This window comes from Haemaphysalis longicornis, unplaced genomic scaffold (assembly GCF_048455015.1).
Source record: "Haemaphysalis longicornis isolate Haplotype H1 unplaced genomic scaffold, Haemaphysalis longicornis Haplotype H1 scaffold_4, whole genome shotgun sequence".
NCBI classification, from domain to species: Eukaryota; Metazoa; Arthropoda; class Arachnida; order Ixodida; family Ixodidae; genus Haemaphysalis; species Haemaphysalis longicornis.
The window spans coordinates 52242790-52256271 of NW_027526361.1; the positions used below are offsets into that span (position 1 = coordinate 52242790).

The window sequence follows — 13482 nt, forward strand, 5'->3', positions numbered from 1 at the left end:
GCCCGTGGAGAGAAAAGGCAGGCGTCGGTGCTGTCTGTAACAGCGGAACGGCAATTGAATTCTCATTGGCTATTACTATTTCCACACCTTCTGTTCGCTTGTAAGGTTCAGTACACGACTTCCAACGGAAATTCTTCCAATGGGGGTCTTAAGATCACGCCGTGTTGCCTATAAGCCTCGCTAAAACCTTCAAAGCAGAAGTGCGAACCCCGCCATGTAAGCTTTAGAATTTCATGAGTTAACCTGCATTGAATCGAATCTCGCGATATGATGGTAAGTGAATCTGCGCCGGCGGTTTGGTAAACCAATTGGACGTTTCAATTTCAGTCTAATGCACGAATCTGGTGTTAGGGGTGGCTGGGGAAGAAAATTCAGGGGGAGGTTTCAGCACATTTAGTGCGTAAAGAATGGCCGCGCATCTGCCTCTTTCGTTGCAAATGTTGACGAAGGACGATGGTCGACTGGCGCCCCTGACAAGTAAGCGCCTCAATTCTCTTTCCCGCTCACCTCTCATGCTGTTCCTCTACAGTCTCGTTCCTCCCAAGATAACACGCTAGAGGTTTGATCAAGTCAATTTAAATTTACCGCGTTCCACAGGTCCTAGTTCGGTGCATCGATGCCAATGCTGCCGTATGGTGGAGACGCGAGTGAATCGAGGCACCCTACTCTAACGTTTATAGAATCATGTTGCCCTACTTCACGAGCGTTCCAAGCTGAACGCGGAATCTACCTAGTGGAACATTTCGTTGCTTTTGCCGTTTGATTTCATAAATGCCGCCAGAAGCTATAGTAGCGCGGGCAACAACAGGTGACGGTTTTTTACAGCTTATGTGCTATCGCTAAAAAAGAAGCATCCGTTAATATTTTAATAAAGGAACACTACAAATATCAATTATGTGTTGATTTTCCGCCGTATATTTGCGTAATGTCCTGTTCTTGTTCAACAATGTTGACAAGTATGAACATTGAGACCGGACTTAACGTTTAGATTTGGCCGTGGGTGTATGAGACTATTGCGCAGCTTCTGTTTCACTTTGGCCGGGTGGCTGAATCGAGGGAGGCACACAGACAGACAGACAGACAGACAGACAGACAGACAGACAGACAGACAGACAGACAGACAGACAGACAGACACAGACAGACAGACCCAAAATTTCTGCGTTTAAGTAGCCTAAGAAAGGCTATTGTCTAAACAATTTTGGGGAGGCTTGCAGTCACGCGCAAGACTTGAATAGCGAAGCGGTTCTAGGTGAGCATTGGCGGACACATAGTTAAACTTCAGTATCATTGTCTATCTGCATAGTTGCAGCGCTAGTAATCGCCGTTATATGCATCTAAGACGTCGTCATCGTCTTCGCGGCGAGTGGTGGATGCAAAGTAATCCCCAGCATCGTGGACTTCAACCTGCTCAACTTGCGAAGCTTGACTAAGTTGCGGAACCATAGCGAAGGTGCAGGATTGCTTTTCACGTGAGCACTGACGGACCCATCACCACGCATTGTACAAGTTTGAAATTGTTTATTTACATGTTCCGTCGTTGCTTTGAACTCTTCTGGTAGTAGTCATCGTCATATGCACCGATATCATCATGTTCCTCATACCAATCATTACATGTGCGGTAGCGCTTGACAAAAGCGCTGGAGTTTTTTGTTTGTTTGTTTGTTTCATTTTTGCTAAATCCACAGCGCGAACCGGGAACTGACGGTTTATGCGTGCCTCGCACAAACCGCGAGGCATTCGGCCTAAAGCCACTGCGCGACCGCGACCTAAATCCGCGACCTAAAACCACTAAAAAGCCACTGAAACCGCGACCTAAAGCCACTGAGCGTGCGTGGAACGCTCGACGGTCGCCGCGAGGCACGCGCTCACAAACGCTCCGCATTTTCTTTTTATTTTTTCGTGCAACACCGAACTTACGGCTTGTACAACAGCTCCGCTTTGAAAACACCGAGTGATGCTTTTCCGCGCGTTCACTTCCCTGTATTACTGCTATTGCTTTCTGTCAAACATCGCAGTGGTTCAGAGAATGATTCGAAAATAACGTAGCTACCAACGTCACGTTGAGCGAGGTTAGATAGTTCGAAAACGTTTGTTAGCTGCTTTTGTATCATCAGAAAATATGACGCGTGCGGGGTTACAGCGAAAATGTTGGTCGTACATAATTTCAAAGTACTACCTCCCGCAGCAATTCGACGCTGCTCGAGTTATGTCTCTGGCTAACGCGCATAACCAAAGGTTATAGAGCGTTGAAGACTGCTGACGAGTTTTGCGCTGCGGAAGTTCTTCGTCAATCTAGCTTTTCAACAAATGAGAGGAGGAGGAACACGCTTTAACAAGTGCCACAACGTTCCCAGATTTCAAACGTCTGAATTGCGACATTCTGTGAGACCGTGAACCACCCCACCGCTCTCAAGGCGAGGCACCTATACTTTTGTACGGGTGTAGAGATACTGCACTACCTTATCACTGACGTCTGGCTCATTAGTGTCACCTGCTTCGACGAAGATGGGAGCCGCGATGGTTTCGAGATCACCACGGCTGCGCAAACGGGGAAAGTCGCCTACACGTACCCCGCCAACGTCATTACTCAAACCGGGCATCAATAATGCACAGTGGGCATAGTGGCGTTTGTTGCGACTAACGGCCACTGATTGTGACATGTCCCACTCTTTTACTGGGAGTCAGGATTTCGAAACAGGAACTATTGATAAGCACGTGCTTGTTCCCTAGCCTGAAAAGAAAAAGTTGTACACATTTACCGATAGCCCTGTTCTTATATTGCGAAGCCAAAATGAGGTTTGTCAGTCAAGTGGGTATGGATCCCCAGCTAGCGTGCAACGCGGTGACGATCGTTGCAATGTTGCGTGCGCCGGACACTACACTCGTCTCTCTTACAGATGCAGGTCGCCTAATAGTGTCGTTGAAATCAATTTCTCTGTCCGGCGTTGCATGACTTGAAAACCGCGGTGATGCAACTTCAACGAGCAACTAGGAAATCGCCAGCTTTCTAACTTTTTCATGTCCAGGAAGATCGCCATATTTCGAACTTCTCATCTGTGTGCAGAATTATACACAACGGTTTACAATTTTTTGCTGAGGGGCAGGTAACAAAGCTCCCCTGGGTGGTATTGTCCTTCTTTCGAAGAACAAAACGTGGGTTCTATAAACCATGTTTGCAAACTGAAGTTGGATTATAACTGGTTAAATGTGGTAGGATTGATGGGCTCCTAAAGATCGCCATATTTCTAACTTTTCATGTCTGTGCAAAATATACACACATCTAACAATATTTTAGTGAAGGGCATATCCTTCAATCGCATTTTCACTCCTGTAATCACACGCCCTGGCTTTTCCAAATGGTTCGAAATTGGTTGCGAAGCAAGAGTTGCTAAACATACACGTCGCACCTTCAGGCGCGTAGCCAGGACTTTTTTGGGGGGAAGGGGGGGGGGGGGGCGGTAGACAAAAAGATGGGACGGGGTAATATGTAGGCACGGCTTCTTGCGCCTTGTTTTTCAAGCAAAGCTTGAAATAACTGACTTTAACATGCGATTTGTGTATGCTGAACGCTAACAGTAAAGCGCACCTTAAGGAGCTAAGATGATTATGATGATGATGATGATGATGATGATGATGATGATGATGATGACCTAAATTCCCGTTCGCCGGTCTATGGGTAGGTCACGCGCGATTCGTTCGTTCGTAGAGCAGGCGGTTATGCGGGCACGCGCTCGTGAGCGTCATCATGAGTGTGCTCGTGAGTGGCGCGCGGTCCCCGAAGTTCGTCATGCGGAAGTTGAGGCCAACACTGGATGTTTACTATCAAGATTCGCGTGTTTTAGGTTTTGCTTTAGGAAAGGGACTAATAGGTTTTCTTATCAGCTATACAGTAGAGCACGATTTGAAGGTTATCGCGCCAGCATCGAGTGGCCACGCGTGCCACCGTCCCACGGTTTCTTTTCGGAACGATGAAAATCAAGATTTCGCACTATTCTCTCCCTTGTTGGCTGTTCCATGCTACAACAATGGCCCGCACGACTGACTTGCCACCCTTTGGGTTTCAAGCTTCATATTCGTTGTTATCAAGCAGAGACTTGGTTGCCTTTTATCTACGCCGACGATAACGAAACTGGCATGGAAGTTATGCTAAAGCTGGTGTTCTGTCTGCTTCATTTTAAAGAGTAGCTTTCCAGAGATAACCTTCGTATCGCACTGGACTGTACGCGAGGCATATTCGTATATTATGGCGGTGAAGCTAGCAAACGTGCGTCTTCGTCCTTTGTTATGGCCTTTTTGTTATTTTTTGTGCTACTAACGTGAATAGTGAACTTACGCTTACCAGAACACCTCATTGCACTGCTGTTGAATGTTGAGCTTAATTTTTGCATGTTTCTTAAATTTCATTCTATTTCTATATCGAACAGACATACATGACTTAAGTAAAATTCCGGCTAAGCAAATACGGAATGCTGATTCTAACCAAGAGGGACGTCAAGGAAACAATGGAATAGTGCCAAAGAGACAAAGCTCCGCAATAAAGAGGATTGTACAGTTTTGTTGATGTAGAGGAAATACAAGGTGGGCAGAGCAATGCTTTTCACACAGCAGAAATTATGGAACTGCAATAGTCAATGAAATGCAATGTTTGTAGAAAAATAAACATATCAAGGATTGATAGTTTACTAAAAAAATACAGTGATATGCCCTGTCATGTGAGTATGCTTTGTACCATTGTAAAGACAAGGAATGACAGGCTAAAGTCCAGACAACATGTATGCCTATATGAGGCTTTTCCTGCTGTTCCGCCATTTCCCGGCCGTGCTGTTTCGCCCGCGACACAGCGGGACTGCCTCGATCGGCTCGCGGCAGCTTCCCGGCGCTGCTCGGTGTATCGGGCGCGAAATTCAACCGGGCTATATACAAGTTGACATGTACAGTATCTGGAGCGGGAACAGGGATCACACGTTGACGTAGCCCTTGTTTTCAGCTTTATATGAGCAACAATGTGCTTAAAACTGCAGGTTCCGCGCCTGTAGCCGACTTCAGGCTGTTCTTTAGGCTACTTAAACCGCACCCCATTTCGGGGGGAGGGGGGCTCGGGCCCGGTGTCCCCCCCCCCCCCCCCCCCCTGGCTACGTCCCTGCGCACCATGCTTTTAATGAAAAGTAGTTAAGAAACAACACAATCTTTTTTTGTGTGCAAGAACTTGTTCCATACAAATGCTGATCTTCGTCGACCCCGATTTACGGTGTCGTAATACTCTTTGAGAGAAAGCAAACTTTGCGTCGGAAGCGGCGTAACTGATGTCGAAATGCATATATCTTAGAGAAAAAACAGGGTACGCTTGAGCTTTATTACGACTCTATAACTGTGTTTAACTTCGTGAGCACTGGAGTTACAAAGTTTACGAATCCCTTCCTGCTATCGATACGCGGGCTTCTGCGGGAGGAATACGGTTCTTGATTGCGACTAACTCTTGCTTTACGGCTTTTCAGAAACAAGCTATACAATGTTAGACTGTTTAGATGGTTCCACAACAAGTGGAAGTTTTATCTCACTCGTTACCATATATAACCAGCAGTCGTAATTAGAGCCCAGACAGCATAAATCCACCACCCCGGCCGCCTTTCCAGCAGCGTCACCATGTTCAGGAAAGTGAAGCGGGTTGCAACAGCCCCATATTTGTCTGATAGAATACAAACATGATCCGACCAGTTTTCATTCGTTTAAAAATGCCTTAAATAGCAAACTGAAAACAATCGCGCTTAATCTCGGGCACACTTAAGAACGGCAATGCAATTTGCCTATGTGCTTCATGACCGTAGCCGGATGTTACTCCTTCCGGATGTTACTCCTTGCGGCGAAAGTAGGGCGTTAAGGAATGTTTCGAACATGACACGAGCTGTCTCCGTGATTTTTTACTTAATATGCTTATAAACTACTACAGCGACAACAAACAAACTGCGCGAGAAAAGGCAGACCATATCACACATTCATAGCAACCTCATTTCAAAACACGCGCGCCCGTTGACGTCTGTCGCTTAGGCGGAGCGATACCGTACATGAGCTGTCGCCGTTCTTAACTTGTTCCCGCGTATAGTTCTTTACATTCATTAGGTTCCATCACGACTGCGCAGTAAAGTCCTTGTCAATATGCCCTTTAAAAAAAAAAAGAAAAAAGAAAGCCAGAGCACTTGCGCAACCTATAACGTAAAGCACAGCTACAGCTCAGGTGTGACGTCATTTAGAGCGTAATTTAGGAACAGGTGCGCTGAATGAAGTGTAGAGGTTCGGGCGCGCACCACGAAGTCTACATAGGCGTTTCGTATTCAACCGAGCAACTCACCGGGTGAAAAATTCGCAGCGTTTTGAGTAGAAAGAGGACGTTTTAAGCGTAGAGACCTTCGTGAATGTTAGCAATTTTATTCGACACAAACTGGGACGGCGTTGTAGTGATTGAGGAACACTTCGAAATATCCCTGGATTTCGAAAAAAAAAGAGTTCAAAATCCCAGGAGGACGGGATTGCGCGTGTATGCATAAGCCGTTCCCTGTCGCTGGTGTGACTGGCTGAATATTGCCAGTTTCGGAAGTTTCCCATTCTTGGCGAACACATTTTTTTTTCACTCCTCCGCCAATAGTGCACGGCGTTTGCTATGTCATGTATGAACACCGAATCTTCATGCGAGCAATACAACATTTTTTTTTATTCACGCTGTTACTTTACTTGTTGTTTCTTAACTATTTTTTCTAGCTATTTGTTCAGAACAAAAATTCTCTATCTTCATGAAATTCTAGATTGACACGGCACTAACGTATTTTATTTCCTTTTGCGTTTTTATACAAAGCTCATGGTACAATTGTAAGGCAGCTTTATCGGCGCATATTCCGGGAATTGTTTGTGCTAATTCTGGATTACATGGATACCTATCCCACCTTAATCGTTCGATTGTTTAATCTTTGGCCGTTTTACTGACCCTGCATGTTATATGTTACTATATCATTCATACATCTTCCCGTTTGCGCCACATACGCTTTCCCAGATTGTAGTAGCACGTTAGACACCATGGCGCTTGACAATACACGTTTTACTTTGCGTATCTTTTTCGGCCCTGAGCAGCTCGTGGAACGTTTTGGCGCAGTGGCAAAAATGGCCCCTGTCGGTATGCAGCACGTTCGACGGCGCGGAACCGCGAGGTGTCCTAGTAACCGCTGTCGCTGCAAGAAATGAGTATATGTACGCTGAGAAATAAAAAAGAAAGATGTGCGCAGGCAAGGGTGCTGCGAGATAAGAGGAAGATGAGCATCGGTTGCGCCCACTGTCTCCGTCAGTTGACTCCATGTCGAATGGGCAGCTGGAAGCCTGGTGCCTCGAGCCCTCCGCCTCACTTACACTTTTGTCTTCATCTTACATCGTATCTTTAACCTTAACCTCATATCGTGAATAATGAAGCATGGGTGTTGTTGCTGATATTTTGTATTTATAGCATCACTTTGCAGTCTCTCCAGGCACCTGCTATCAATATCGATTTCAAGTCGCATGCAAGCAGCGTTTCACGCCTATAATTTCAGGAGTGCAAATCAGGCTCCTCGCCGTGCGCGGACCGGCAGTGACGGCCTCACCGAGATGTCCGCCCCCCCCCCCGCCCCCCCCTCTTTATCCGTAGTCTCCAGCGCCTGAGAGAGATATAATTCATTCATTCATTCATTCATTCATTCATTCATTCATTCATTCATTCGCTCGTTCAAATATTTGTGAAAAAAAAGCATGTCAATTTTTTTAGAAATTGAATTGCGGATGAGTGCGAAACAATTATTTTACGCTTTTCAGTTTGGTCATGCATTGAAAAAATGAAACTTTACCATCCCTTCCCAAAGAAAGTTGACATAAGCGCAAGAGCTTTCTCGCATTAAAACTGCGTCAAAGGTGCGTCGAAATCTTCGCTGGTAGTGCATCCAACCTTCGCTCCAGCCAAAAATCGCAAACGAAGAACTAACCTATGCGACGATTTTTCGCGCAGTAAGCAAACGCATCTACGATCTATCTAAATGTATACTGATACGTGATTTACGAGATAAAGGTGTACGAGTACTCCTTCTTCATGATCGATGCGTGTATTGTCTTCCTTTTTCACGATTTTCAAATAAGCGTGTTGACACAATGGAAGCGTGATTTCACGCACGCGTATTGTGTCCAGCGATCTTATTAGAGTTTTTCGGTCGACCAACCGCTCTATGGGGAAATGTATTCGTTTTTTGACAGGACACCATCGGTCACTAAGAAAGCTGTCGCTTTAAAAAGCTGGTTCCGCAGCATAACGAAAAAGCGGTAAGTTCAAGTGGCGGTAACTTAGTGAGTTGCAGTATTAACGCCTCCAGTATAAACGTCCACGATCCACGCACGCATGTGCGACCAAAATGTTCACAGATGGTTGCACGTTTGTGACGCTGGTATTTCAGCGCTGTTGATAACGTTTCACACAATAGCCAACGACACGGTACTTCTCATATTGGTAGCACTGTGTCTTCACTGCAGCCTCGATGCACTTGCGGTAAAGTATCCTTTACAGGCGAGCCTCGGAATAACGGAGCAGACATCACAAACATATGCGATCTGCTGAAGGTTATGAATGCGGGTTTGGCTTAAAAAATCGAACCATTTCATATTTAAAGTAGTTGTAAGCTTCGTGAACGATGAAGCACCTCTCTGTGGGCTTTTGAAGGCGGGAGGCTTGTAAGGTTTACCATGTACCCTTGATGGAGGGAAATTAGCTTACAGAAGGGCGTGAAATCGATGCCGAAGTTTGGACGATGCGTCATTCGAGCGTTTCTTTGAGATGATTTTGGAGATTTGTAATATATGCGGACGGTTGTGACTCTGCATGAGCGCCACTTTTGCCTGAAGCAGTAGTAACGAACAGTTATTCTTATACGACACTTCAACTGTTTTTGGCACTGAGAAGAGGGATCTTGCCGTGATACAGCCTTGGTACTCAACACGAGGAGAAGCTTTATACCTATGGCGAAATTTAAAATTGTGAACAGGATTGCGTTTAAAATAACGTTTTCATTCCAGGTACCAAAATCCACTCGCACTAGATGAAGTGCAGAAACCTCCTCAACCCTGATCGCCTTGAGCCCGCGGCAGTGGGTAAGTATTTACATTTGTTTATTACTGTATTTATCAATGCTCTTACCTATTACAAGCTTTTACATGAAGCGGATCGACATAGCGAAGTCTGGGCACGCAAATAACAAATGCTGGATGTAGTCTTCACGAACAGGTCAAGGAAAAAAAAAAGTATTTTGCTTCAGAGTATACCTTAACAATTTCTGTTTCAAATTACACTTCTGTCCGAACTTTGCTGGCAGCATTTACCTGCATCTCGTTTTCAAAGTTTTTTGTATGCGTGATGTAGAACACTCACCCCTAATTACTGTATCATCCCCTACCTAGCGTAGCAAGCCCAGTCGCCAGCAAGGCTGACCTCACCAGTTCACATTAAAGAGCTCTCTCTCTCTCTCTCTCTCTCTCTCTCTCTCTCTCTCTCTCTCTCTCTCTCTCTCTCTCTCTCTCTCTCTCTCTCTAAACAGTGAAACAATGAAGAAGACTATAACCTTTTCCGGAACAACCAGTAATACCATAGTGTATGCGCAGCGACTGATATAAAAATTTAAAAAAATATATAGTAGCCGACCGTTTTACCTGACTCAGAAAAATCGTACTTGTCTGATTTTCCGGAATTTGACGAGGAACTATCGGTTGTACCCTAGAAGCAATGTATATGAACAATGAATATTTCGGACAGCGTAAAGCCAAAAGTTCGATTTTCCGGACGAAGCCATGGTGCGACTCCAGGACGAAGCCACGGTGCGACTCCAGGACGACGCCATTTTGAATCCTGGTTGATTGTAGGGTTTAACGCGCCGACGCAACGCAGACGATGAGGCGCGCCGTAGTGGAGGGCTCCGGATTAACTTTGGCCACCTGGGGATCTTTAAAGTGCGCCGAAATCTCGTACACACGGGCATTTTTGCTTTCCGCCTCCATCAGAAAAGCGGCCGCCGTGGCCGGGGATCGAACCCGCGTCCTCGTGCTCAGCAGTACAACGCCTTAGCCACTGAGCCACCGGGGCGGGTACCATTTTGAATCCTAAGCCACCTGGCTAGCTTCGGATTGAATGGGGATTGGCTTGACTGCAGCCGGAGTAACAAACCTTGGTCTTGGAGACCATAATTTTGCATGTAGCCGCAAAGGCCATCTTTTTTCATCTCAGTTCACAATATTCAACGATGCACATTGCTAACGCTTTAGTGGTGTTGAACAACACCTCTAAAGCGTTGCGCAACGTTTACTAAGAAACCGTGACGCTTGCAGAGGTATAAGGAACGTTCTGACACGAAGAAGGAATTTGAGGCGAGGAACCATTCACGTCTTCCTCAGTCCTGTTTAAAATAAAATGAGTTCGTTTTTGCCACTCGCAAATTTTTCGGACTGCTCTTTTATTCGGACTATTTTTCGTTCCCCTCCAGGTCCGAAAAATCGGTTGGCTACACTATCTGTGCGTGCGTAGCCACACGCCGCGTTCGTTTAATTACACTTGTATTTACGTTCTAAGGGAACCGTACACTGGCGCAGTATGGTGTCCCGGATGGAAATCATGTATATGAAGCGCGTATACCTGATCATAGGGCGAACTACACTGGAGGATATTACAACTAAAACGAAAAAAAAAGAAACTGCAGCTATGAAAACCATACCTGTGAAGGAAGGATGGATGACTGCTGTGTTGAAGCGTGATGAAAAACAAGTTAGCCAGTCGAGCTTGATAAAAAAAAAATGAGGCGAAAGAACGCACGCGGCAATGTCAGGGTAGGAGACTGTCACAGTCGTTAAGGCAAGCCGTCGCTCTGCAATAAGTACGTAGCGTGTGCTGCTGATGCCGCTACTGTTTTTTTATGACGACGACGGTAACGATGATGATACGATAAAGCGATAGAGAGAATCAACACTTCAAATGTGCTTTAAAAGAATATGCAAACGGTCACCCAACATGCTTGTCCAAGGAAAGCTGCAACGACCGTCATAAACGTAAATGCATTAACAGGTCCTAATTTAGACAGACATTATTCTCGGGTAAAAATAGCCTGCAAAAAACAAATGATGACTGAAAGAGGAGACCAAGCTTGCGTTTGTTTTGGTGAAATTTTACGAATTGGGCTTTTTTTATATTTTTGTGCGTTAAAACTGAAAAAAAAAAAAACACACACATTTGAGCCCTGAATGAAAGTCGCAGTGGCTGAAATAATGCTCCTTAATGCCGCCGTGGCCAGATCGCATACTCGGTAAATCCTAGGGATAAATTTTGGTAAAAAATAAACTGCACTTCGAACGAAATATTACTACATCGCCGTTTTCTTTCCTAGACATCTAAAAGCGGGGTTTCCTACATATGAACAGTCAATATGCCTGGCTCAAACTATGAAAGCAACAAAAAATGGCGTTCGGTCTGGCTGTGCTAACCAAAAATACCATGCGAAAGCCCACTTTCTTGCACCAAATGTTTGTCGAGGTAAATGTTTTGGTTTTGAGCGATTCCAAATTTCCCGGTCACGCCCCAGCACGCATCGTGGACGGCAGCGTCTGTCACAAAGCGCGCGATGCTTCCTGCGAGCGTGGAATGGTCGGTAAGGCATCGGATTCATACAGACAGAGACGACCCAGGTTTGACGCTGGCCCGACAGCATTTTTCCTTTTCAATAGGCGAGAAGAGGCTTCATACACACCAAGGCTGAACCCACGTTGGCAGGCTAGTAGTGCTCCCGCACTAAAAAAGAAGGAAGCATACACGTGAAAAAGTGTGGGCACTCAGCACCTGCGTCCCCAACTATAAACGCCCGCGCCACTCACTGGCACAAATGCTGCGTGCGTGGGCACAGGAGACGCGCTCGTAAAGCAAAACCTCGCACCCCGCTAGTCTCAGCGACCTGGGTATTTCGCAGGCTTCATTCAGATCTCGGGGGAATACGAACTTGCTATGTGCGCAACTGTGGCGACGATTCGATTTTCGCTCAAGGCGTGCGAGACGAGGAAGGCGGTTCGAACGGTTGCTGATAGAACGAAAAGAAAAGAGAAAAGTGGGAACAGAATAACAGCGTGGCGTAGACGAAGGAATAACAAACCATGCTGCTGAAGCATTTGCAAGTAAAAAGGGCGGGTTCAACTTTCGTAAGTGGGTGGTGGCTGTCTCGAGGAACGCGTCGCCCCGCCTCGTGCAGGACGCACGTTAAAGTGCGCAGCATAAAAAAAAATACAAGAACAATCCGTTCAAAAATGGACTACGCGGAACATAAGGCTCACAAAGAACTCGCCGCAATATGCAGAAGTCGTTACGAAACAGCCACGTTGATGATAGCGGCGGTGCGGCTTCCTCGCACGTACTAGCATATCGCGTTGCCGGTCGTATATACAGCTGAATCGCGCCTAGCAATCGCGCGGAAACTTTTGAGCGTAGCGCGCTGCCTCTATGCGCTCCCGGAGAGCACGAGGGAAGGGATTGTTAACGGGGCCGAGACTGAGAGACGCTGCGAAAAGGGAGCGCGGATAGCCGGGACTGGAGTCTGCAAATAGTGGTGGGGTGGTGATACAGACCCTCTGGGGACTTCGCCGTCGCAAAAGAAGTCTGGGAAAGGGAGGAGAGAGCGAGGAGGACATAAAAGGCGCTGCGCCGGACAGAGCCTAATTCTCCCTAATGGCGGGAGTCGCGCCCGCTCGGTCTACGCGGTGCAGACCTCCGCAATGAACCAGCGGCGTTCGCGGCGCGGCGCCGGGATTCTAAAACGAGAAGCCACGCGATTTGTAGAAAGTGGCTGTTGGGCCGAAACAAAAGTTTGTTATTTGAAGCCGGCAACCGCTTAAACCGAGACTCAGGCAGGGAGCTTCTTGGCTGCCGCTCGGAAGAAAAGGAGGAGACGGGAAGTATAGAGCGTGCAAGTTTCGTTGGGTAGGGGGGAACCATTATCTACGTTGATGTCTACGTCGTGCGAGATAATTACATTTGCCGGTGGCGATAAGGTAATGGCTGCGCGAGGAGGTGAGACCGCTGCGCCTGTAATCTCGGTTCCGCCTTATTAAAGTCGATATTTATGGGCGTTCTTAATTATCTAGCTTAACTCGTGAACGTCGTTCGCTTCACCGGTTGGTTGAAGCGGGAATCTAAGAAGAAAGATCAACATTTCCAATGTAAGGTTATTAATTTTCCCGGTCATTAGTTAAATTTCTTGCTCAGCCACCAGTGCCCAATCTTGCTATTGGGCAGAGCATTAAACAAACTACTCCGTCCACTTTTGACACGGCGGACACTTTTTGATACGAAGTAAATGGAAGGCTTAAAGGGACCCTGCAACCCTTTCTTTCAACTTTTTTTTTGAAATCTTAATGCTTGCAGAAAGTAGTCACCCAACACACCCTTTACTCAGATT

General features: G+C 46.3%; 1 long non-coding RNA gene across 1 annotated transcript in view; it reads left to right on the forward strand.

Annotated features, from left to right (window-relative positions):
* The window catches only part of LOC144178692 (uncharacterized), a 166454-nt gene that overhangs the window by 98999 nt on the left and 53973 nt on the right, over positions 1–13482 (forward strand). Inside the window, exon 3 of the long non-coding RNA XR_013324047.1 lies at positions 9077–9151. This is a non-coding gene — a long non-coding RNA (uncharacterized LOC144178692). The remainder of the gene's footprint in view (positions 1–9076; positions 9152–13482) is intronic.